We start from the raw sequence: 23,964 nt of genomic DNA, 5'->3' as shown, positions 1-23,964 counted from the left end.
CACTGGGATTCTAACCGGACCTTGCCTATTTCGCTGTTTCTCGGTTCATCAGCAGAAATTCAATTTTACTGTGAGCTGTGGCCTGTGAGCTGTGGCCTTTAGAAAATGAATGGCAGCTTTGCACATTTACCCTGGGCCAACTAAAACATGTCAGATATTTTGCTCATTGCCACCTCGACCCATTATACTTAATGCAGTCCCATTTGTACACTAGCCCTAGCCCTAAATACCTCTATACAATAATATACATGTGATTAACGAAATGTGCCAAAAACAACAAAAGATGTGCATAGTTGTAGAATCTACAAGTTAATGTTTCGCTCCACACTGTGTTGCACATAAAGTATGAGGGTGCTTTATAAATGGAAGTGAAAATAAAGAAAGGGCAGAGAAATGGGTTTGTTGCACATGTGCCTTCCTCTGCTGCAGCCATGGTTGTTCCCTTATTCTCCAAGGCACCTCGCCCCCTAAACTACTATATACTTGCTACATAAGTTATCTCATAACTCCTTGCATCACTGCGTCACTTCCTCTACTTGCATGCGTGTCTCCCTTGTAGACACTGAATTTGCATATTTGTACCTCTCTGGCTCCCGGGTCAATTTTTCTTGAGGCACAGCTTGCTTTCTATTTATTTTTTTCCACCAGGATATAACTATTAACAGCAGATCAAGAAGTGCAGCTCGCTTTCAGACTAGATATATGAGCCACGTTTAAGACAAGGAAGGTGGTGCTGCCATAGCTTTCCAACCTCTGATGATAAAATGGTTGCACCTGTTTCTGTCAGGTCCAGGGTTTCCAAAAGAGTTCTGTGATTATAATGCTGAACTTCTGTTTTCAAAGTCTATTTTTTACTGATTAGAACACACAAAAATATTGCACTGAATATTGGTGTTGATATGGTTCCTAAGTGCTCTCACATTGTATAGCGAAGAACAGGCAGATTGTGTGATTGTGTGCAAATAAGTATGTTGGAAAGCGGTGTACCCAGAATTAAAGAACTGATTTTCTATGTTAGGTCAGAAATTAATTTTTAGGATCCCTTTGTACACTCTAGTGCACACCGATCTTATTGTATAATTTCTGGTGTTCTGAATGTATTTTTGCCAGCAATTAGGCTTTTTCTAAACCCAAGCAGCTCTACCTCCTTTTTGATTTGCACCCCTTAGTAGCACATAAAGCCATATGAGCATGGGTATCGCAGTATCCAATTTTGTCCTAGGGTGAGCATCTCATAAAAGTGTTGGGCAAAAGACTCGTGGCAGCTAGCTGAGCACCTATAATATTCAATTAGCTATCTGTTAGACATGTGGCTTCGCTGGTGGTAGTATTTTTGCCATGCGTAAAAAGGCTCCCCTTGGTGGAAATCAGTTTACCTGGCTTGGGCCTTTTTTACCCTGCTCCTGAATTTCATAACACTTTTGTCTTTGGGCTTGTTAGGCCGAATTGCAAGCAGTACCCTCTGGGACTACCAGATACAATTAGGACTACAGGTGTAAGCAAAACGAACCTTTGGTATAAGTCTGTACTACACAGTTTTTGGTAGCGTGCTGAGCAGCCAGGCTTATCTCAAGATGGAATATGAGCAGTTAAAGAAGTTACACAGAGGTCTTACAATCACAGTAGTTCAAGTAGACAATTACACTGAAGGTTTCTTGGTAAAACACTTATTAATTTATTACCCAATCATTTAGAAAACATTCACTAGAAGGAGGCAACTTAATATCATACACAAATATACTTCAGTTCAAAACCAATTTGTTTCTGAGTAAATAAGGCTCCCCTGAAATCGGAACAAAACGGCACTTCAGTTACTTTAAATAGGAGGAAAAAGGCACAAGTTAATAAAATAGATCACAAATACTTTCTTAGGCAGTGCAAATAGATTCAGTTCACTAGAGGGCTCGATTCAGTTCAATAGGCCTAGGCCAAAGTCAATGGACTAATGTCTTGGATGGGAATGAGCAGTTCTTGTAGTAAACGGTAAAGTCTTTGCCAAAGTTATGATAGTTTATTTATATATGATAGTTTATTTATATAGCACCAATACACAATGTGTTTCAAAGCGCTTCAAGGCAAGGGAGGGAACAAGGGAAAATACAATGCCATTCTTACAGGCCATGAACAGTAAGTATGTGAAATTAACTATCGTACTCGGCCTGACGACATTTCAGATAGTGCAAGAGCTAAGACATAGATAAGGAAGGAAGGGGGAGAGTGGGAAGGAAATGGAAACAGACATGCAACTACCTTACTAGGCCTGACAACATTTCTGGTAGAGCTGGATAAAAACAAAAGGTGTTGGAGAGGGATCCAGAAAGGTAGGGGAGGAACAAAACAAGCGACTATCATACTAGGCCGGATGACATTTCAAATAGTGCTGGAGGGGCGTGGGGAGGAAACAGATGAGGTTGATATCATACTAGTTCCAGGGATAATTCTGATACAGTAAGTGCATAGAAGAAAGTAAGGGGAGGAGATAGAGAAAAGGAGAAAGAAAAGGAGAGAACAGAGAGTTATCAGTCAAAAGAGTGGAGACGCATGAGGGGATAGAGAATACAATTGCAGAAGTCAGTACTAACACATAATGTTGCAAGCCAGGATACAAGATGAAGATGGGAACAGCCTGATTCAGGGCCACCATCATTACAAGATGCAAGGGAAGTCCAGCATGAGAGTTGAGAAAGGGAAACGCACCGTGACTGAAGAAAGTCAAATCCAGCATTGGCCACAAGACGATGATGGTGAACCAGAATTTATCAGGACAGACTACTGCAGAAGTAGACTTGAGGTGGGTTAGGTGCGAGCATGGTAGAAGAATCAAGCAACACAGGCAACACCTGTGTGCACGAATGGTGGGTGCACAATGGAACATCACGGGTGGACCAGAGGGGGTGGGGATGGCCCGTGGGGACAGAGGGAGTAACACATGTTGGTGCATGCTTACCTGCTGTCTGAGCAGGGGGTCAGGCCCTGGGTCCTCCTGGTCCGAACAGGACCAAACAGGAATTGCCCTTTTCTTCATCTGCCCTTCGCTTAGGATGCCCAGGTGAAAGACGCCCTTGATCTAATAGTTAAGAGCAGTAAGGAAGAGACAGGGCTAAGAAGGTGGGTGGTGACCTAGATCCACTTGCACCTGCTCCCCATCTGCAAAGGAAAAGAGGCTGGAGGGCTCCTTAAGTAGGGAAAAAGAGTGCCAAGGAGGAAGGCACCAGGTGGATGGGGATTGCTAAGTGGTGAAAAAGAGCAGCAAGCAGGAAGGCACCAGGTGTGCGGGGCTTTCTAAGTGGTGAAAAAGAGCGGCAAGCAGAAAGGGACCAGGTGAGCGGGGCTTGCTAAATTGTGAAAAAGAGCGTCAGGCAGGAAGGCACCAGGTGGGCAGGGCTTAGGCCAGGTGACCTAGATCCACTTGCACCTGCTCCCCATCTGCCTCAGTTTTCAGAAGTAGTTTGTACGAAAAAGAATCATATGTTGAGTCACAAGCTGATTAGGCCTGCAAGTTGGGAAAGTTTCACAATCTTTCACCGAGAGAGGTACGTGTTCTCAATCGGGTTGGCACAGTACCTTAATATGAAGAAAAGATTCAGCTGAAGAAGTTGGTTCATGGCAGTTCCTGCAGACCTCACTGTTACTGAGCATCAGTCGTGGGACAAGAGGGAGGACATCGGGGGACTCCTGCACTGCACAGGGACAGGTCAAACAAGCTGGCTAAATGGAAGATTTTCGGTTCGAGTAGCTAGTGTAAAGCACACAAGCTGGTGAACTTTCACCTGATTAATCCTAACCAGCTCCGGAATTGGTATCCAGGTGACCTGCGAGTTGATTGGTCCTACCAACTAAAAGGAAGAAGTTGTCCTTGAAGGCTTCAGTGTCGAGATGAACTTGGCGATTCGGACCTGCAGCAGGGCTTCACCGAGCAAACCAACAGTCCAGGAGTTGCAGCAGCCGTCCTCTTCCAGCTCTTCTTTGGCTCTTTCTTTCCAGTGGTCGACTCTGCTTTCCAGTCCAAGAGACTTGACTTTTATACATTTTTCTCCCATTCATTTCAGCCTAGCTGCCACTCACCCAGCAGGGTGCCGGACAGTCAGCCAGCCAATCCTGCCAGACTTCATTTGAATCTCCTAGGAGACTAAGCACAGGGAGTTCTAGACACCTCCCTCACTTCCTGCCCACCCCAGACACTCAGTCCTGAAGCCCGCCAAAGGCATAGAAACAAAGGGACCAAACCTACTTTGGCCTGCACATACAAGCTCTAGAAGGATGTTTCCAAAATGAAATGGTGAAAAAAGAAGACTAGGCCCTGTTTAAACAAACGGGGTTAAAGCGCCATCTTGAAAAACATGGCTCCCGCGATTTTTAGCTACCACTGTTCGCGTTTTAGAAAAATCATGGTAGTTCGTTGTAAAACCACTGCCAACAGCCATTTCAAAAGGAAAGGGTAGTATTTGACTGCTACATGAGTTTGTAGACACAGGGGATACTAGTTACCCCCTCCAGCACTCTATAGGAAGATAGTGTGTGCTGGGTCTAGGAATTTAAAAAGACTTGTAAAGTCAATTTAACCTTACATTCTCTGGGAAACAGTAGTTTATCCCAGTGAATGTATTTAAACCTTTTGGAATTCTCAAAAGACATCTCTGTGTCTCTTCACTGAGGGTGCCGTGTAACACACATGAAAAGATGCCTATGGAGTTATCTTAAAACTCCATAATCAAAAAACACAAGAGTAAAACACACATCAAAATACACGAAAGAGTGGGAAGTAAAGGCTCACACTCTTTCTAGGTAAAAAAATCAAGTCCTCAAAATCCAGCAAAGTTGCTGGGGGTCTCTAAGGTGAAGGATATTAGCACATTTATGAGAATTCTCCCTAACACGGCTGAAGACACCTTGAAGCCAGTTCTGACTGGCAAATGCAGTTGCCCATCTGGGATAATGAGGATTCCCTCATTTCTGCTCTTCCTGGGAGCATAAGTGTGTTTAAAGGGCATGCCAACCAGTGGAGGACCAGCTCAGTGTTTTAACAATACTTGGTGCGTGACTAGATGCTATTGTCACTCACTGGGCGCATGCAGGAGTGGGCCCCTAATCATTCCTGAGTGCCTAGCTGCCATCCAGGTATTGTGCACTTCTAATGATCAATGCCTCAATGCCAGCAAAATGGAGATCCTTCACATTGGGATCCCTGCTCCCGACTTCTTCTCTTCACTCTGGCCTTCCTCCAGGGGCTCTCCTCCTGCCCCCTCTTCTGAAGCCAGAACCCTTGGAGTCACCTTCAACTCCTCTCTCTCCTTCCTCCCTCACACTCAGGACATTGCCAAGAAGTCCCACTTTCAGCTCTTCCTTCTCAAAGGAATTCTCCATTTTCTCACCTTCCCCCAGAAGCTCAATGTTACCTGAGCCCTGGTTCTCTCTAGGCTTGACTTTTGCAATAGTGTCCTCCTGAATCTACCTTCTTCCACCTTGCGACCTCTCCAGCTAATCCAGAATATGGCAGCAAGACTTGTCCTTCGCCTCAAGCCCAGGGACCGCATGTCTCCTGCCCTAAAAAGTCTTCACTGGCTCCCGGTTGCTTTACGGATTACATTCAAATACCTTTGTATCATCCACAAGGCTGTTTGGGTCTGGGGACCACACTATTTGCAACTATCTCTTACTAAATAGTCCCTCTCTAGACCGCTGCGCTCCTCTGGCACAAAACTCTTTGTGTGTAAAACGTTTCGTAAAACGGAGGGCAGGAGGTCGATCGCTTGCAGCCTCCCCCTCCTACTTTTTGTCTTGAGCAGAACTTTCTTAAATTCCGAAAGATCCTCAAGACTTTCCTATTTACCCCCACTGTCCCCTCTTCTCTCGTCTGCTAATCTCACAGTTTCTTTTTTGGTGTCCAGGGCCCTCATGCATCCCCGGGGGTCTGACCACCCACACTGAATCAGCCCCACCTTCTGTCTATCCTCAGCACTTGCCTCAACACTTCCTCCATCCTGGAGGATCACACTTACTTTACATTGCACTTCACCTGTTGCTCACCCACGAGGACCCCATTCCCTGCCCTTCTGCACTTGCACATTCTGAACACTCCAAGGCATAGTAGGTTTTCCCCCCACTGTATTTAATTATGTGTTTATTAATTTTAATGTTTCTCCTCCACATGTCCCCTCCTCGTTGCCATGTTGGCGCTTTGAATAAGAATGTACTTTCTGTTTAAGCACGTTACAAGCGAACAATAAACAAATGAATAAATCACCAATCACCTTAACCCAAAGTGGGCCACCACTTAAGAGAGGGCAAACTAACCCAAGTCTCATTAAACCAAATTAGTGGACACATTATATACCTTTCTGTAACAGTTAAAACACTCCCATATGTTGTATTACAATCCAACCCCAAACATGATTGTAGAAACCTACTACAAACAAATCCCATCTTTCTCCAATTCTTTCTTTCTCATTGGCCAGTGTTATCTTAACTATCATCATCAGATCATATTCATAGCACAACCTTTCTTGGGATTTGTCCATGGTAGGTCATGACATTATCATATAGTTAAACATTTGTGTGCAAACATAATTAATTAATGGTAACAACTGGCCTGAGTCCATTAACCTGTTAGATAATTGCACATTGTTTGCATAGGTACTTCAAGCAATATGAAGGATACTGAATAAAGAGGTTGTCCTTGAATTGACAATAGCTGTCTCATCCACCCTGACTTGCTGGCACCATTACAACATTCTAATCTACATGACTACCATTCCAACACACACTGTACATCTGGAAATACAAGTGAAACTCCTAGATATCGCTACCTTTCGTCTCGGGTGCTATTTCACCCCAAATGTATTACTGTTCAAATAAATGGCTGAGTCCCTCTGCAAAACTCCAATGCAATTAAGGAGATTACATCTGTTCTGAAATCCACAAAACACTGTGTCCTCTTCGATGGCTGACCCTCTGCCTGGTCAATCATTGTCTCTCTTTTGTCCTTCACTCCTTTAAAACTGGATGTTTCCCCTCCACATGAAAGTCATAGCACAAACTGCTGGCTGCAGAGTCTGAATGAATTCATAAAAAAAACACTACATACCGATTTATACATCCCCTGTATATGTTTCTCAGTGTGCATGCATGTTTAATAAATACTAGCTTTCTTTTAGAGTGGCTTCTTCAGGACAGGCCTCTTCTTCACATGTACATTAAAAACTCCTCATGGCCTGCTTCCTGGAACTCCATAGCACATTAACTGGTCGATTCATGGTATTAATGTGCGCAGAAAATTCCAGCGCAGAGGTGCCAAAACGTGCAAATCGCAGTGAAAGTGCAAAAATCGCAGGGAAACCAGCGCACACTGATTCATGGAAGTCCGTGCACGAGAAAAACATTGGATGTGCGCTGAAAAAGTCATCCAACTGCGTGCGTCACGGCCACTGCGAAATCGCACATAGCGCGGCGCACATCACAAAAGTAGGCGGAACACGGGGCGTAACACTCGGAATGGGGAACAACGCGTGAAAATTAGGGCGTCACGGGGGAAGTACAGGAGGCAAGTGCGCGGAACGCCCACACGCTTGCCTACAACCCGTATTCATGGAATCAAATAGCGCAAACCAGTGCACGGTGAAAGACGCGCACAGGGCCAAACAAGTACGCCACAAGAAAGCAGGCGGTACCGTCCCTGCGCGTGAAATAAATTTGCGCCAAAATGTGCACTAACAAAAAGCACCCATATACAGCCATGATGAATGGTCCATACAGTGGCCCTCCAGGACAAATGAGGTGCAAAGGGGTACCGACAAACACGGTTACCCGCTGTGTGAAAATTAGCGTGTGCGTGTATTACGGGGTTCGCGGGAAGTTCCACACGCGATTGGCCTGGGCACATGTATTCTGGGGTGCGTGGGAAAATTTCACACGCAAATTTGCAGGGTACGTGTATTACGGGGTTCGCGGGAAGTTCCACATGCAATTGCCCTGGGTCCGTGTATTTCGGGGTGCGCGGGAAGTTTCACACACGAATTAGCAGGGTACGTGTATTTCGGTGTGCGCGTGAAGTTCCACATGCAATTTCAGCAGGGTACGTGTACTCCGGGTGCGCGGCAAATTCCACATGCGAATCCAGCAGTCTACATGTATTTCTGGGGTGCCGGGGAGTACCACACGTGAATTGGCCATGTGGGTCCTCCCAGCTGTTCCCTCTACACCCTACACAGCCCCTGCAGGTGGCCCACACCACAGGGGACTACCCTGCACCCCTGCACATGTCCCGCAGGCAGCCCATCCACCATGGCAATGCCCCCCAGCCAACCCACATGTCACCTTGCACTACTGCCCACCAACGCATGTCTCCCAGTACCCCCACCCCCCAGCATCCAGGGGCACCCTCCACCAGGCCCCCACTCATGTCTCCCAGCACTTCCACCCCCCAGCACTGTGGGGCGCCCTCCACCAGGCCCCCACTCATGTCTCCCAGCACCCCCACCCCCCTGCATCCAGGGACCCCCTCCACCAGGCCCCCACTCATGTTCCCCTGCACCTCCACCCCCTGCATCCAGGGGCACCCTCCACCAGGCCCCCACTCATGTCCAACTCATGTCCCCCTGCACCCCCACCCCCCACCAGTCAGGGGCACCCTCCACCAGGAGCACCCTCCACCAGGCCCCCACTCATGTCCAACTCATGTCCCCCTGCACCCCCACCCCCCACCAGTCAGGGGCACCCTCCACCAGCCCCCCCACTCATGTCCCCCTGCACCCCCACCCCCCACCAGTCAGGGGCACCCTCCACCAGGGCCCCACTCATGTCTCTCTGCACCCCCACCCCCTAGCTCTGTGGGTCACCCTCCACCAGGCCCCCACTCATGTCTCCCAGCACCCCCTTGCATCCAGGGGGACCCTCCACCAGGCCCCCACTCATGTCCAACTCATGTCTCCTTGCACCCCCACCCCGAACCAGTCAGGGGCACCCTCCACCAGGCCCCCACTCATGTCTCCCAGTACCCTCACCCCCCAGCACTGTGGGGCACCCTCCACCAGACCCCCACTCATGTCTCCCAGCACCCCCACCTCCCTGCATCCAAGGGCACCCTCCACCAGGCCCCCACTCATGTCTCCCTGCACCCCCTGCACTGTGGGGCACCCTGCATGAGGCCCCCACTCATCTCTCCCTGCACCCCCATCCCCCTGCATCCAGGGGCACCCTCCACTGGGCCCCCACTCATGTCCAACTCATGTCCCCCACTACCCCAACCTCCACCAGTCAGGGGCACCCTCCACCAGGCCCCCACTCATGTCTTCCAGCACCCCCACAACCCTGCATCCAGGGGCACCCTCCACCAGGCCCCCACTCATGTCCCCCTGCACCCCCACCCCCCAGCACTGTGGGACACCCTCCACCAGGCCCCCACTCATGTCCAACTCATGTCTTCTTGCACCCCCACCCTCCAGCATCCAGGGGCACTCTCCACCAGGCCCCCACTCAGTCTCCCTGCACCCCCACCCCACACCAGTCAGGGGGCACCCTCCACCAGGCCCCCACTCATGTACAACTCATGTCTCCTTGCACCCCCACCCCCCAGCATCCAGGGGCACCCTCCACCAGGCCCCCACTCATGTCTCCCTGCACCCCCACCCCCCACCATTCAGGGGCACCCTCCACCAGGGCCCCACTCATGTCTCCCAGCACCCCCACCCCCCACCAGTCAGGGGCACCCTCCACCAGGCCCCCACTCATGTCTCCCTGCACCCCCACCCCCCACCAGTCAGGGCACCCTCCACCAGGCCCCCACTCATGTCTCCCTGCACCCCCACCCCCCACCAGTCAGGGCACCCTCCACCAGGCCCCCACTCATGTCTCCCAGCACCCCCACCCCCCACCAGTCAGGGGCACCCTCCACCAGGCCCCCACTCATGTCTCCCTGCACCCCCACCCCCACCAGTCAGGGGCGCCCTCCACCAGGGCCCCACTCATGTCTCCCTGCACCCCCACCCCCCAGCACTGTGGGGCACCCTCCACCAGGCCCCCAGTCATGTCCAACACATGTCTCCTTGCACCCCCACCCCCCAGCATCCAGGGGCACCCTCCACCAGGCCCCCACTCATGTCTCCCTGCACCCCCACCCCCCACCAGTCAGGGGCACCCTCCACCAGGCCCCCACTCATGTCTCCCAGCACCCCCACCCCCCACCAGTCAGGGGCACCCTCCACCAGGCCCCCACTCATGTCTCCCAGCACCCCCATCCCCCACCAGTCAGGGGCACCCTCCACCAGGCCCCCACTCATGTCTCCCTGCACCCCCACCCCCCACCAGTCAGGGGCACCCTCCACCAGGCCCCCACTCATGTCTCCCCCACTGTCCCCTCTTCTCTCGTCTGCTAATCTCACAGTTTCTTTTTTGGTGTCGAGGGCCCTCATGCATCCCCGGGGGTCTGACCACCCACACTGAATCACCCCCAGCTTCTGTCTATCCTCAGCACTTGCCTCAACACTTCCTCCATCCTGGAGGATCACACTTACTTTACATTGCACTTCACCTGTTGCTCACCCACGAGGACCCCATTCCCTGCCCTTCTGCACTTGCACATTCTGAACACTCCAAGGCATAGTAGGTTTTCCCCCCACTGTATTTAATTATGTGTTTATTAATTTTAATGTTTCTCCTCCACATGTCCCCTCCTCGTTGCCATGTTGGCGCTTTGAAAAAGAATGTACTTTCTGTTTAAGCACGTTACAAGCGAACAATAAACAAATGAATAAATCACCAATCACCTTAACCCAAAGTGGGCCACCACTTAAGAGAGGGCAAACTAACCCAAGTTTCATTAAACCAAATTAGTTGACACATTATATACCTTTCTGTAACAGTTAAAACACTCCCATATGTTGTATTACAATCCAACCCCAAACATGATTGTAGAAACCTACTACAAACAAATCCCATCTTTCTCCAATTCTTTCTTTCTCATTGGCCAGTGTTATCTTAACTATCATCATCAGATCATATTCATAGCACAACCTTTCTTGGGATTTGTCCATGGTAGGTCATGACATTATCATATAGTTAAACATTTGTGTGCAAACATAATTAATTAATGGTAACAACTGGCCTGAGTCCATTAACCTGTTAAATAATTGCACATTGTTTGCATAGGTACTTCAAGCAATATGAAGGATACTGAATAAAGAGGTTGTCCTTGAATTGACAATAGCTGTCTCATCCACCCTGACTTGCTGGCACCATTGAAACATTCTAATCTACATGACTACCATTCCAACACACACTGTACATCTGGAAATACAAGTGAAACTCCTAGATATCGCTACCTTTCGTCTCGGGTGCTATTTCACCCCAAATGTATTACTGTTCAAATAAATGGCTGAGTCCCTCTGCAAAACTCCAATGCAATTAAGGAGATTACATCTGTTCTGAAATCCACAAAACACTGTGTCCTCTTCGATGGCTGACCCTCTGCCTGGTTAATCATTGTCTCTCTTTTGTCCTTCACTCCTTTAAAACTGGATGTTTCCCCTCCACGTGAAAGTCATAGCACAAACTGCTGGCTGCAGAGTCTGAATGAATACATTAAAAAAACACTACATACCGATTTATACATCCCCTGTATATGTTTCTCAGTGTGCATGCATGTTTAATAAATACTAGCTTTCTTTTAGAGTGGCTTCTTCAGGACAGGCCTCTTCTTCACATGTACATTAAAAACTCCTCATGGCCTGCTTCCTGGAACTCCGTAGCACATTAACTGGTCGATTCATGGTATTAATGTGCGCAGAAAATTCCCGCGCAGAGGTGCCAAAACGTGCAAATCGCAGTGAAAGTGCAAAAATCGCAGGGAAACCAGCGCACACCGATTCATGGAAGTCCGTGCACGAGAAAAACATTGGATGTGCGCTGAAAAAGTCATCCAACTGCGTGCGTCACGGCCACTGCGAAATCGCACATAGCGCGGCGCACATCACAAAAGTAGGCGGAACACGGGGCGTAACACTCGGAATGGGGAACAACGCGTGAAAATTAGGGCGTCACGGGGGAAGTACAGGAGGCAAGTGCGCGGAACGCCCACACGCTTGCCTACAACCCGTATTCATGGAATCAAATAGCGCAAACCAGTGCACGGTGAAAGACGCGCACAGGGCCAAACAAGTACGCCACAAGAAAGCAGGCGGTAGCGTCCCTGCGCGTGAAATAAATGTGCGCCAAAATGTGCACTAACAAAAAGCACCCATATACAGCCATGATGAATGGTCCATACAGTGGCCCTCTAGGACAAATGAGGTGCAAAGGGGTACCGACAAACACGGTTACCCGCTGTGTGAAAATTAGCGTGTGCGTGTATTACGGGGTTCGCGGGAAGTTCCACACGCGATTGGCCTGGGCACATGTATTCTGGGGTGCGTGGGAAAATTTCACACGCAAATTTGCAGGGTACGTGTATTACGGGGTTCGCGGGAAGTTCCACACGCAATTGCCCTGGGTCCGTGTATTTCGGGGTGCGCGGGAAGTTTCACACACGAATTAGCAGGGTACGTGTATTTCGGTGTGCGCGTGAAGTTCCACATGCAATTTCAGCAGGGTACGTGTACTCCGGGTGCGCGGCAAATTCCACATGCGAATCCAGCAGCCTACATGTATTTCTGGGGTGCCGGGGAGTACCACACGTGAATTGGCCATGTGGGTCCTCCCAGCTGTTCCCTCTACACCCTACACAGCCCCTGCAGGTGGCCCACACCACAGGGGACTACCCTGCACCCCTGCACATGTCCCGCAGGCAGCCCATCCACCATGGCAATGCCCCCCAGCCAACCCACATGTCACCTTGCACTACTGCCCACCAACGCATGTCTCCCAGTACCCCCACCCCCCAGCATCCAGGGGCACCCTCCACCAGGCCCCCACTCATGTCTCCCAGCACTTCCACCCCCCAGCACTGTGGGGCGCCCTCCACCAGGCCCCCACTCATGTCCAACTCATGTCCTCCTGCACCCCCACCCCCCACCAGTCAGGGGCACCCTCCACCAGGCCCCCACTCATGTCTCCCAGCACCCCCACCCCCTGCATCCAGGGGCCCCCTCCACCAGGCCCCCACTCATGTTCCCCTGCACCTCCACCCCCTGCATCCAGGGGCACCCTCCACCAGGCCCCCACTCATGTCCAACTCATGTCCCCTGCACCCCCACCGCCCACCAGTCAGGGGCACCCTCCACCAGCCCCCCCACTCATGTCCCCCTGCACCCCCACCCCCCACCAGTCAGGGGCACCCTCCACCAGGGCCCCACTCATGTCTCTCTGCACCCCCACCCCCTAGCTCTGTGGGTCACCCTCCACCAGGCCCCCACTCATGTCTCCCAGCACCCCCACCCCCTTGCATCCAGGGGGACCCTCCACCAGGCCCCCACTCATGTCCAACTCATGTCTCCTTGCACCCCCACCCCGAACCAGTCAGGGGCACCCTCCACCAGGCCCCCACTCATGTCTCCCTGTACCCTCACCCCCCAGCACTGTGGGGCACCCTCCACCAGACCCCCACTCATGTCTCCCAGCACCCCCACCTCCCTGCATCCAAGGGCACCCTCCACCAGGCCCCCACTCATGTCTCCCTGCACCCCCTGCACTGTGGGGCACCCTGCATGAGGCCCCCACTCATCTCTCCCTGCACCCCCATCCCCCTGCATCCAGGGGCACCCTCCACCAGGCCCCCACTAATGTCCAACTCATGTCCCCCGCTACCCCAACCTCCACCAGTCAGGGGCACCCTCCACCAGGCCCCCACTCATGTCTTCCAGCACCCCCACACCCCTGCATCCAGGGGCACCCTCCACCAGGCCCCCACTCATGTCCCCCTGCACCCCCACCCCCCAGCACTGTGGGACACCCTCCACCAGGCCCCCACTCATGTCCAACTCATGTCTTCTTGCACCCCCACCCTCCAGCATCCAGGGGCACTCTACACCAGGTCCCCACTCAGTCTCCCTGCACCCCCACCCCACACCAGTCAGGGGGCACCCTCCACCAGGCCCCCACTCATGTACAACTCATGTCTCCTTGCACCCCCACCCCCCAGCATCCAGGGGCACCCTTCACCAGGCCCCCACTCATGTCTCCCAGCACCCCCACCCCCCTGCATCCAGGGCCCCCCTCCACCAGGCCCCCACTCATGTTCCCCTGCACCTCCACCCCCTGCATCCAGGGGCACCCTCCACCAGGCCCATACTCATGTCCAACTCATGTCCCCCTGCACCCCCACCCCCCACCAGTCAGGGGCACCCTCCACCAGGAGCACCCTCCACCAGGCCCCCACTCATGTCCAACTCATGTCCCCCTGCACCCCCACCCCCCACCAGTCAGGGGCACCCTCCACCAGGGCCCCCACTCATGTCCCCCTGCACACCCACACCTCCCACCAGTCAGGGGCACCCTCCACCAGGGCCCCACTCATGTCTCCTTGCACCCCCACCCCGAACCAGTCAGGGGCACCCTCCACCAGGCCCCCACTCATGTCTCCCTGCACCCCCTGCACTGTGGGGCACCCTGCATGAGGCCCCCACTCATCTCTCCCTGCACCCCCATCCCCCTGCATCCAGGGGCACCCTCCACCAGGCCCCCACTCATGTCCAACTCATGTCTCCCGCTACCCCAACCTCCACCAGTCAGGGGCACCCTCCACCAGGCCCCCACTCATGTCTTCCAGCACCCCCACACCCCTGCATCCAGGGGCACCCTCCACCAGGCCCCCACTCATGTCCCCCTGCACCCCCACCCCCCAGCACTGTGGGACACCCTCCACCAGGCCCCCACTCTTGTCCAACTCATGTCGTCTTGCACCCCCACCCTCCAGCATCCAGGGGCACTCTCCACCAGGCCCCCACTCAGTCTCCCTGCACCCCCACCCCACACCAGTCAGGGGGCACCCTCCACCAGGCCCCCACTCATGTACAACTCATGTCTCCTTGCACCCCCACCCCCCAGCATCCAGGGGCACCCTCCACCAGGCCCCCACTCATGTCTCCCTGCACCCCCACCGCCCACCATTCAGGGGCACCCTCCACCAGGGCCCCACTCATGTCTCCCAGCACCCCCACCCCCCACCAGTCAGGGGCACCCTCCACCAGGCCCCCACTCATGTCTCACTGCACCCCCACCCCCCACCAGTCAGGGCACCCTCCACCAGGCCCCCACTCATGTCTCCCTGCACCCCCACCCCCCACCAGTCAGGGGCACCCTCCACCAGGCCCCCACTCATGTCTCCCAGCACCCCCACCCCCCACCAGTCAGGGGCACCCTCCACCAGGCCCCCACTCATGTCTCCCTGCACCCCCACCCCCCACCAGTCAGGGGCGCCCTCCACCAGGCCCCCACTCATGTCTCCCTGCACCCCCACCCCCCAGCACTGTGGGGCACCCTCCACCAGGCCCCCAGTCATGTCCAACACATGTCTCCTTGCACCCCCACCCCCCAGCATCCAGGGGCACCCTCCACCAGGCCCCCACTATTGTCTCCCTGCACCCCCACCCCCCACCAGTCAGGGGCACCCTCCACCAGGCCCCCACTCATGTCTCCCAGCACCCCCACCCCCCACCAGTCAGGGGCACCCTCCACCAGGCCCCCACTCATGTCTCCCAGCACCCCCATCCCCCACCAGTCAGGGGCACCCTCCACCAGGCCCCCACTCATGTCTCCCTGCACCCCCACCCCCCACCAGTCAGGGGCACCCTCCACCAGGCCCCCACTCATGTCTCCCCCACTGTCCCCTCTTCTCTCGTCTGCTAATCTCACAGTTTCTTTTTTGGTGTCGAGGGCCCTCATGCATCCCCGGGGGTCTGACCACCCACACTGAATCACCCCCAGCTTCTGTCTATCCTCAGCACTTGCCTCAACACTTCCTCCATCCTGGAGGATCACACTTACTTTACATTGCACTTCAACTGTTGCTCACCCACGAGGACCCCATTCCCTGCCCTTCTGCACTTGCACATTCTGAACACTCCAAGGCATAGTAGGTTTTCCCCCCACTGTATTTAATTATGTGTTTATTAATTTTAATGTTTCTCCTCCACATGTCCCCTCCTCGTTGCCATGTTGGCGCTTTGAAAAAGAATGTACTTTCTGTTTAAGCACGTTACAAGCGAACAATAAACAAATGAATAAATCACCAATCACCTTAACCCGAAGTGGGCCACCACTTAAGAGAGGGCAAACTAACCCAAGTCTCATTAAACCAAATTAGTTGACACATTATATACCTTTCTGTAACAGTTAAAACACTCCCATATGTTGTATTACAATCCAACCCCAAACATGATTGTAGAAACCTACTACAAACAAATCCCATCTTTCTCCAATTCTTTCTTTCTCATTGGCCAGTGTTATCTTAACTATCATCATCAGATCATATTCATAGCACAACCTTTCCTGGGATTTGTCCATGGTAGGTCATGACATTATCATATAGTTAAACATTTGTGTGCAAACATAATTAATTAATGGTAACAACTGGCCTGAGTCCATTAACCTAATAGATAATGGCACATTGTTTGCATAGCTACTTCAAGCAATATGAAGGATACTGAATAAAGAGGTTGTCCTTGAATTGACAATAGCTGTCTCATCCACCCTGACTTGCTGGCACCATTGAAACATTCTAATCTACATGACTACCATTCCAACACACACTGTACATCTGGAAATACAAGTGAAACTCCTAGATATCGCTACCTTTCGTCTCGGGTGCTATTTCACCCCAAATGTATTACTGTTCAAATAAATGGCTGAGTCCCTCTGCAAAACTCCAATGCAATTAAGGAGATTACATCTGTTCTGAAATCCACAAAACACTGTGTCCTCTTCGATGGCTGACCCTCTGCCTGGTTAATCATTGTCTCTCTTTTGTCCTTCACTCCTTTAAAACTGGATGTTTCCCCTCCACGTGAAAGTCATAGCACAAACTGCTGGCTGCAGAGTCTGAATGAATTCATTAAAAAAACACTACATACCGATGTATACATCCCCTGTATATGTTTCTCAGTGTGCATGCATGTTTAATAAATACTAGCTTTCTTTTAGAGTGGCTTCTTCAGGACAGGCCTCTTCTTCACATGTACATTAAAAACTCCTAATGGCCTGCTTCCTGGAACTCCATAGCACATTAACTGGTCGATTCATGGTATTAATGTGCGCAGAAAATTCCCGCGCAGAGGTGCCAAAACGTGCAAATCGCAGTAAAAGTGCAAAAATCGCAGGGAAACCAGCGCACATCGATTCATGGAAGTCCGTGCACGAGAAAAACATTGGATGTGCGCTGAAAAAGTCATCCAACTGCGTGCGTCACGGCCACTGCGAAATCGCACATAGCGCGGCGCACATCACAAAAGTAGGTGGAACACGGGGCGTAATACTCGGAATGGGGAACAACGCGTGAAAATTAGGGCGTCACGGGGGAAGTACAGGAGGCAAGTGCGCGGAACGCCCACACGCTTGCCTACAACCCGTATTCATGGAATCAAATAGCACAAACCAGTGCACGGTGAAAGACGCGCACAGGGCCAAACAAGTACGCCACAAGAAAGCAGGCGGTAGCGTCCCTGCGCGTGAAATAAATGTGCGCCAAAATGTGCACTAACAAAAAGCACCCATATACAGCCATGATGAATGGTCCATACAGTGGCCCTCTAGGACAAATGAGGTGCAAAGGGGTACCGACAAACACGGTTACCCGCTGTGTGAAAATTAGCGTGTGCGTGTATTACGGGGTTCGCGGGAAGTTCCACACGCGATTGGCCTGGGCACATGTATTCTGGGGTGCGTGGGAAGTTTCACACGCAAATTTGCAGGGTATGTGTATTACGGGGTTCGCGGGAAGTTCCACACGCAATTGCCCTGGGTCCGTGTATTTCGGGGTGCGCGGGAAGTTTCACACACGAATTAGCAGGGTACGTGTATTTCGGTGTGCGCGTGAAATTCCACATGCAATTTCAGCAGGGTACGTGTACTCCGGGTGCGCGGCAAATTCCACATGCGAATCCAGCAGCCTACATGTATTTCTGGGGTGCCGGGGAGTACCACACGTGAATTGGCCATGTGGGTCCTCCCAGCTGTTCCCTCTACACCCTACACAGCCCCTGCAGGTGGCCCACACCACAGGGGACTACCCTGCACCCTTGCACATGTCCCGCAGGCAGCCCATCCACCATGGCCATGCCCCCCAGCCAACCCACATGTCACCTTGCACTACTGCCCACCCAGCACTTCCACCCCCCAGCACTGTGGGGCACCCTCCACCAGGCCCCCACTCATGTCCAACTCATGTCTTCCAGCACCCCCACACCCCTGCATCCAGGGGCACCCTCCACCAGGCCCCCACTCATGTCCCCCTGCACCCCCACCCCCCAGCACTGTGGGACACCCTCCACCAGGCCCCCACTCATGTCCAACTCATGTCTCCCTGCACCCCCACCCCCCACCATTCAGGGGCACCCTCCACCAGGGCCCCACTCATGTCTCCCTGCACCCCCACCCCCCACCAGTCAGGGGCACCCTCCACCAGGCCCCCACTCATGTCTCCCTGCACCCCCACCCCCCACCAGTCAGGGCACCCTCCACCAGGCCCCCACTCATGTCTCCCTGCACCCCCACCCCCCACCAGTCAGGGGCACCCTCCACCAGGCCCCCACTCATGTCTCCCAGCACCCCCACCCCCCACCAGTCAGGGGCACCCTCCACCAGGCCCCCACTCATGTCTCCCTGCACCCCCACCCCCCACCAGTCAGGGGCGCCCTCCACCAGGCCCCCACTCATGCCTCCCTGCACCCCCACCCCCCAGCACTGTGGGGCACCCTCCACCAGGCCCCCAGTCATGTCCAACACATGTCTCCTTGCACCCCCACCGCCCAGCATCCAGGGGAACCCTCCACCAGGCCCCCACTCATGTCTCCCTGCACCCCCACCCCCCACCAGTCAGGGGCACCCTCCACCAGGCCCCCACTCATGTCTCCCAGCACCCCCACCCCCCACCAGTCAGGGGCACCCTCCACCAGGCCCCCACTCATGTCTCCCAGCACCCCCATCCCCCACCAGTCAGGGGCACCCTCCACCAGGCCCCCACTCATGTCTCCCTGCACCCCCAGCCCCCACCAGTCAGGGGCACCCTCCACCAGGCCCCCACTCATGTCTCCCAGCACCCCCATCCCCCACCAGTCAGGGGCACCCTCCACCAGGCCCCCACTCATGTCTCCCAGCACCCCCACCCCCCACCAGTCAGGGGCACCCTCCACCAGGCCCCCACTCATGTCTCCCAGCACCCCCATCCCCCACCAGTCAGGGGCACCTTCCACCAGGCCCCCACTCATGTTCCCCTGCACCTCCACCCCCTTCATCCAGGGGCACATTCCACCAGGCCCCCACTCATGTCCAACTCATGTCCCCCTGCACCCCACCCTCCACCAGTCAGGGGCACCCTCCACCAGGAGCACCCTCCACCAGGCCCCCACTCATGTCCAACTCATGTCCCCCTGCACCCCCACCCCCCACCAGTCAGGGGCACCCTCCACCAGGCCCCCCACTCATGTCCCCCTGCACCCCCACCCCCCACCAGTCAGGGGCACCCTCCACCAGGGCCCCACTCATGTCTCTCTGCACCCCCACCCCCTAGCTCTGTGGGTCACCCTCCACCAGGCACCCACTCATGTCTCCCAGCACCCCCACCCCCTTGCATCCAGGGGGACCCTCCACCAGGCCCCAACTCATGTCTCCTTGCACCCCCACCCCGAACCAGCCAGGGGCACCCTCCACCAGGCCCCCACTCATGTCTCCCTGTACCCTCACCCCCCAGCACTGTGGGGCACCCTCCACCAGACCCCCACTCATGTCTCCCAGCACCCCCACCTCCCTGCATCCAAGGGCACCCTCCACCAGGCCCCCACTCATGTCTCCCTGCACCCCCTGCACTGTGGGGCACCCTGCATGAGGCCCCCACTCATCTCTCCCTGCACCCCCATCCCCCTGCATCCAGGGGCACCCTCCACCAGGCCCCCACTCATGTCCAACTCATGTTCCCCGCTACCCCAACCTCCACCAGTCAGGGGCACCCTCCACCAGGCCCCCACTCATGTCTTCCAGCACCCCCACACCACTGCATCCAGGGGCACCCTCCACCAGGCCCCCACTCATGTCCCCCTGCACCCTCACCCCCCAGCACTGTGGGACACCCTCCACCAGGCCCCCACTCATGTCCAACTCATGTCTTCTTGCACCCCCACCCTCCAGCATCCAGGGGCACGCTCCACCAGGCCCCCACTCAGTCTCCCTGCACCCCCACCCCACACCAGTCAGGGGGCACCCTCCAACCGGCCCCCACTCATGTACAACTCATGTCTCCTTGCACCCCCACCCCCCAGCATCCAGGGGCACCCTCCACCAGGCCCCCACTCATGTCTCCCTGCACCCCCACCCCCCACCATTCAGGGGCACCCTCCACCAGGGCCCCACTCATGTCTCCCAGCACCCCCAGCCCCCACCAGTCAGGGGCACCCTCCACCAGGCCCCCACTCATGTCTCCCTGCACCCCCACCCCCCACCAGTCAGGGCACCCTCCACCAGGCCCCCACTCATGTCCAACACATGTCTCCTTGCACCCTCACCCCCCAGCATCCAGGGGCACCCTCCACCAGGCCCCCACTCATGTCTCCCTGCACCCCCACCCCCCACCAGTCAGGGGCACCCTCCACCAGGCCCCCACTCATGTCTCCCAGCACCCCCACCCCCCACCAGTCAGGGGCACCCTCCACCAGGCCCCCACTCATGTCTCCCAGCACCCCCATCCCCCACCAGTCAGGGGCACCCTCCACCAGGCCCCCACTCATGTCTCCCTGCACCCCCACCAGTCAGGGGCACCCTCCACCAGGCCCCCACTCATGTCTCCCGCACCCCCACCCCCCACCAGTCAGGGGAACCCTCCACCAGGCCCCACTCTTGTCTCCCTGCACCCCCACCCCCCACCAGTCAGGGGCACCCTCCACCAGGCCCCCACTCATGTCTCCCTGCACCCCCACCCCCCAGCACTGTGGGGCACCCGTCACCAGGCCCCCACTCATGTCCAACTCATGTCTCCTTGCACCGCCACCCCCCACCAGTAGGGGCACCCTCCACCAGGCCCCCAGTCATGTCCAACTCATGTCTCCTTGCACCCCCACACCCCAGCGTCCAGGGGCACCCTCCACCAGGCCCCCACTCATGTCTCCCTGCACCCCCACCCCCACCAGTCAGGGGCACCCTCCACCAGGCCCCCACTCATGTCTCCCAGCATCCCCACCCCCCACCAGTCAGGGGCACCCTCCACCAGGCCCCCACTCATGTGTCCCAGCAGCCCCACCCCCCACCAGTCACGGGCACCCTCCACCAGGCCCCCACTCATGTCTCCCTGCACCCCCACCCCCCACCAGTCAGGGGCACCCTCCACCAGGCCCCCGACTCATGTCCCCCTGCACCCTCACCCCCCAGCACTGTGGGACACCCTCCACCAGGCCCCCACTCATGTCCAACTCATGTCTTCTTGCACCCCCACCCTCCAGCATCCAGGGGCACTCTCCACCAGGCCCCCACTCAGTCTCCCTGCACCCCCACCCCACACCAGTCAGGGGGCACCCTCCAACCGGCCCCCACTCATGTACAACTCATGTCTCCTTGCACCCCCACCCCCCAGCATCCAGGGGCACCCTCCACCAGGCCCCCACTCATGTCTCCCTGCACCCCCACCCCCCACCATTCAGGGGCACCCTCCACCAGGGCCCCACTCATGTCTCCCAGCACCCCCAGCCCCCACCAGTCAGGGGCACCCTCCACCAGGCCCCCACTCATGTCTCCCTGCACCCCCACCCCCCACCAGTCAGGGCACCCTCCACCAGGCCCCCACTCATGTCCAACACATGTCTCCTTGCACCCCCACCCCCCAGCATCCAGGGGCACCCTCCACCAGGCCCCCATTCATGTCTCCCTGCACCCCCACCCCCCACCAGTCAGGGGCACCCTCCACCAGGCCCCCACTCATGTCTCCCAGCACCCCCACCCCCCACCAGTCAGGGGCACCCTCCACCAGGCCCCCACTCATGTCTCCCAGCACCCCCATCCCCCACCAGTCAGGGGCACCCTCCACCAGGCCCCCACTCATGTCTCCCTGCACCCCCACCAGTCAGGGGCACCCTCCACCAGGCCCCCACTCATGTCTCCCGCACCCCCACCCCCCACCAGTCAGGGGAACCCTCCACCAGGCCCCACTCTTGTCTCCCTGCACCCCCACCCCCCACCAGTCAGGGGCACCCTCCACCAGGCCCCCACTCATGTCTCCCTGCACCCCCACCCCCCAGCACTGTGGGGCACCCGTCACCAGGCCCCCACTCATGTCCAACTCATGTCTCCTTGCACCGCCACCCCCCACCAGTAGGGGCACCCTCCACCAGGCCCCCAGTCATGTCCAACTCATGTCTCCTTGCACCCCCACACCCCAGCGTCCAGGGGCACCCTCCACCAGGCCCCCACTCATGTCTCCCTGCACCCCCACCCCCACCAGTCAGGGGCACCCTCCACCAGGCCCCCACTCATGTCTCCCAGCACCCCCACCCCCCACCAGTCACGGGCACCCTCCACCAGGCCCCCACTCATGTCTCCCTGCACCCCCACCCCCCACCAGTCAGGGGCACCCTCCACCAGGCCCCCGACTCATGTCTCCCTGCACCCCCACCCCCCACCAGTCAGGGGCACCCTTCACCAGGCCCCCACTCATGTCTCCCAGCACCCCCACCCCCCACCAGTCAGGGGCACCCTCCACCAGCAGGGTACGTGTATTACGGGGTTCGCGGGAAGTTCCACACGCGATATCAGCAGGGTACGTGTATTACGGGGTTCGCGGGAAGTTCCACACGTGATTTCAGCAGGGTATGTGTATTTCGGTGTGTGCGCATGAAGTTACACATGTGACTGTGCCTGTGAGAGTGGGGTACGTGTATTCCAGGGGTGGGCGGGATTATTTACTCGCGTCTGGACCTGGGAGAGCGTGTTACGTGTATTCCTGGGGTGGGCGGGAAGATTTACACGCTCTCCTACAACGCGCCAAAAAATAAAAGGACCAATCCTGAAATACGTTCGCCAGCATGAAGCAGGCGCACGTCCCGCGCAGCATAAAAGAGTGCGCAAACAACAAACAAGCTCACACGCCAGGATGAATATACCGTTCCTAGCAGCAGTGGCCGTGGGATACCGCAGGAGGAGGAGAAGGATAGTCAGGGCCAGAATATTCACACCCAGAACCAGCCTATTTGGTATGCCAGATGACCAGGTGTATGGGAGGTACAGGTTTCTACCACACATAATACTCGACACGGTCAGTGAGTGGGAGGATGACCTCACATCACCCACCCTGTGCTCCCAGGCACTCAGCCCCCTGGAGAAGGTCCCCAATGTACTGCACTTCTTGGCTACCGGATCATTTCAGCAGACAAGTGCCATAGTAGGGGGGGGGGGATGTCACAGGCCACACAGTCACGGTGCCTACACCAGGTGTTGGCCATCATCACTGCACGCCTATACCTGCCCAGAACACCTGCAGAAAGGCAGGCTGTCAACCAGGATTTCTACAGAGTGGCACAATTCCCCAAAGTGCTTGGTGCCATTGATTGCACCCATGTGGCTCTACGTCCCCCCAGGGCATCTAAGCACATCTATAGAAACTGCAAGCACTGGCATTCCATCAACGTCCAGGTAGTATGTGATGCCAAGGGAATCATCACCTCAGTATATTCCAACTATCCAGGGTCCACCCACGAGCTTCATTTACAGGATGTCAATCCTAAACCGGGACATGGAAGCTGGGCGGCATGGCGATGCATGGCTGCTTGGTGAGTAGAAATGCCACAGCACATGCATGCATGACAGATACAGAGTAATGCCAATACCCCAATAATGATCCCCATC

Source organism: Ambystoma mexicanum, chromosome 11 (assembly GCF_040938575.1).
Source record: "Ambystoma mexicanum isolate Mex_15411 chromosome 11, UKY_AmexF1_1, whole genome shotgun sequence".
In the NCBI taxonomy this organism is placed as follows: Eukaryota; Metazoa; Chordata; class Amphibia; order Caudata; family Ambystomatidae; genus Ambystoma; species Ambystoma mexicanum.
Note: the sequence above shows the minus strand (reverse complement) of the source record.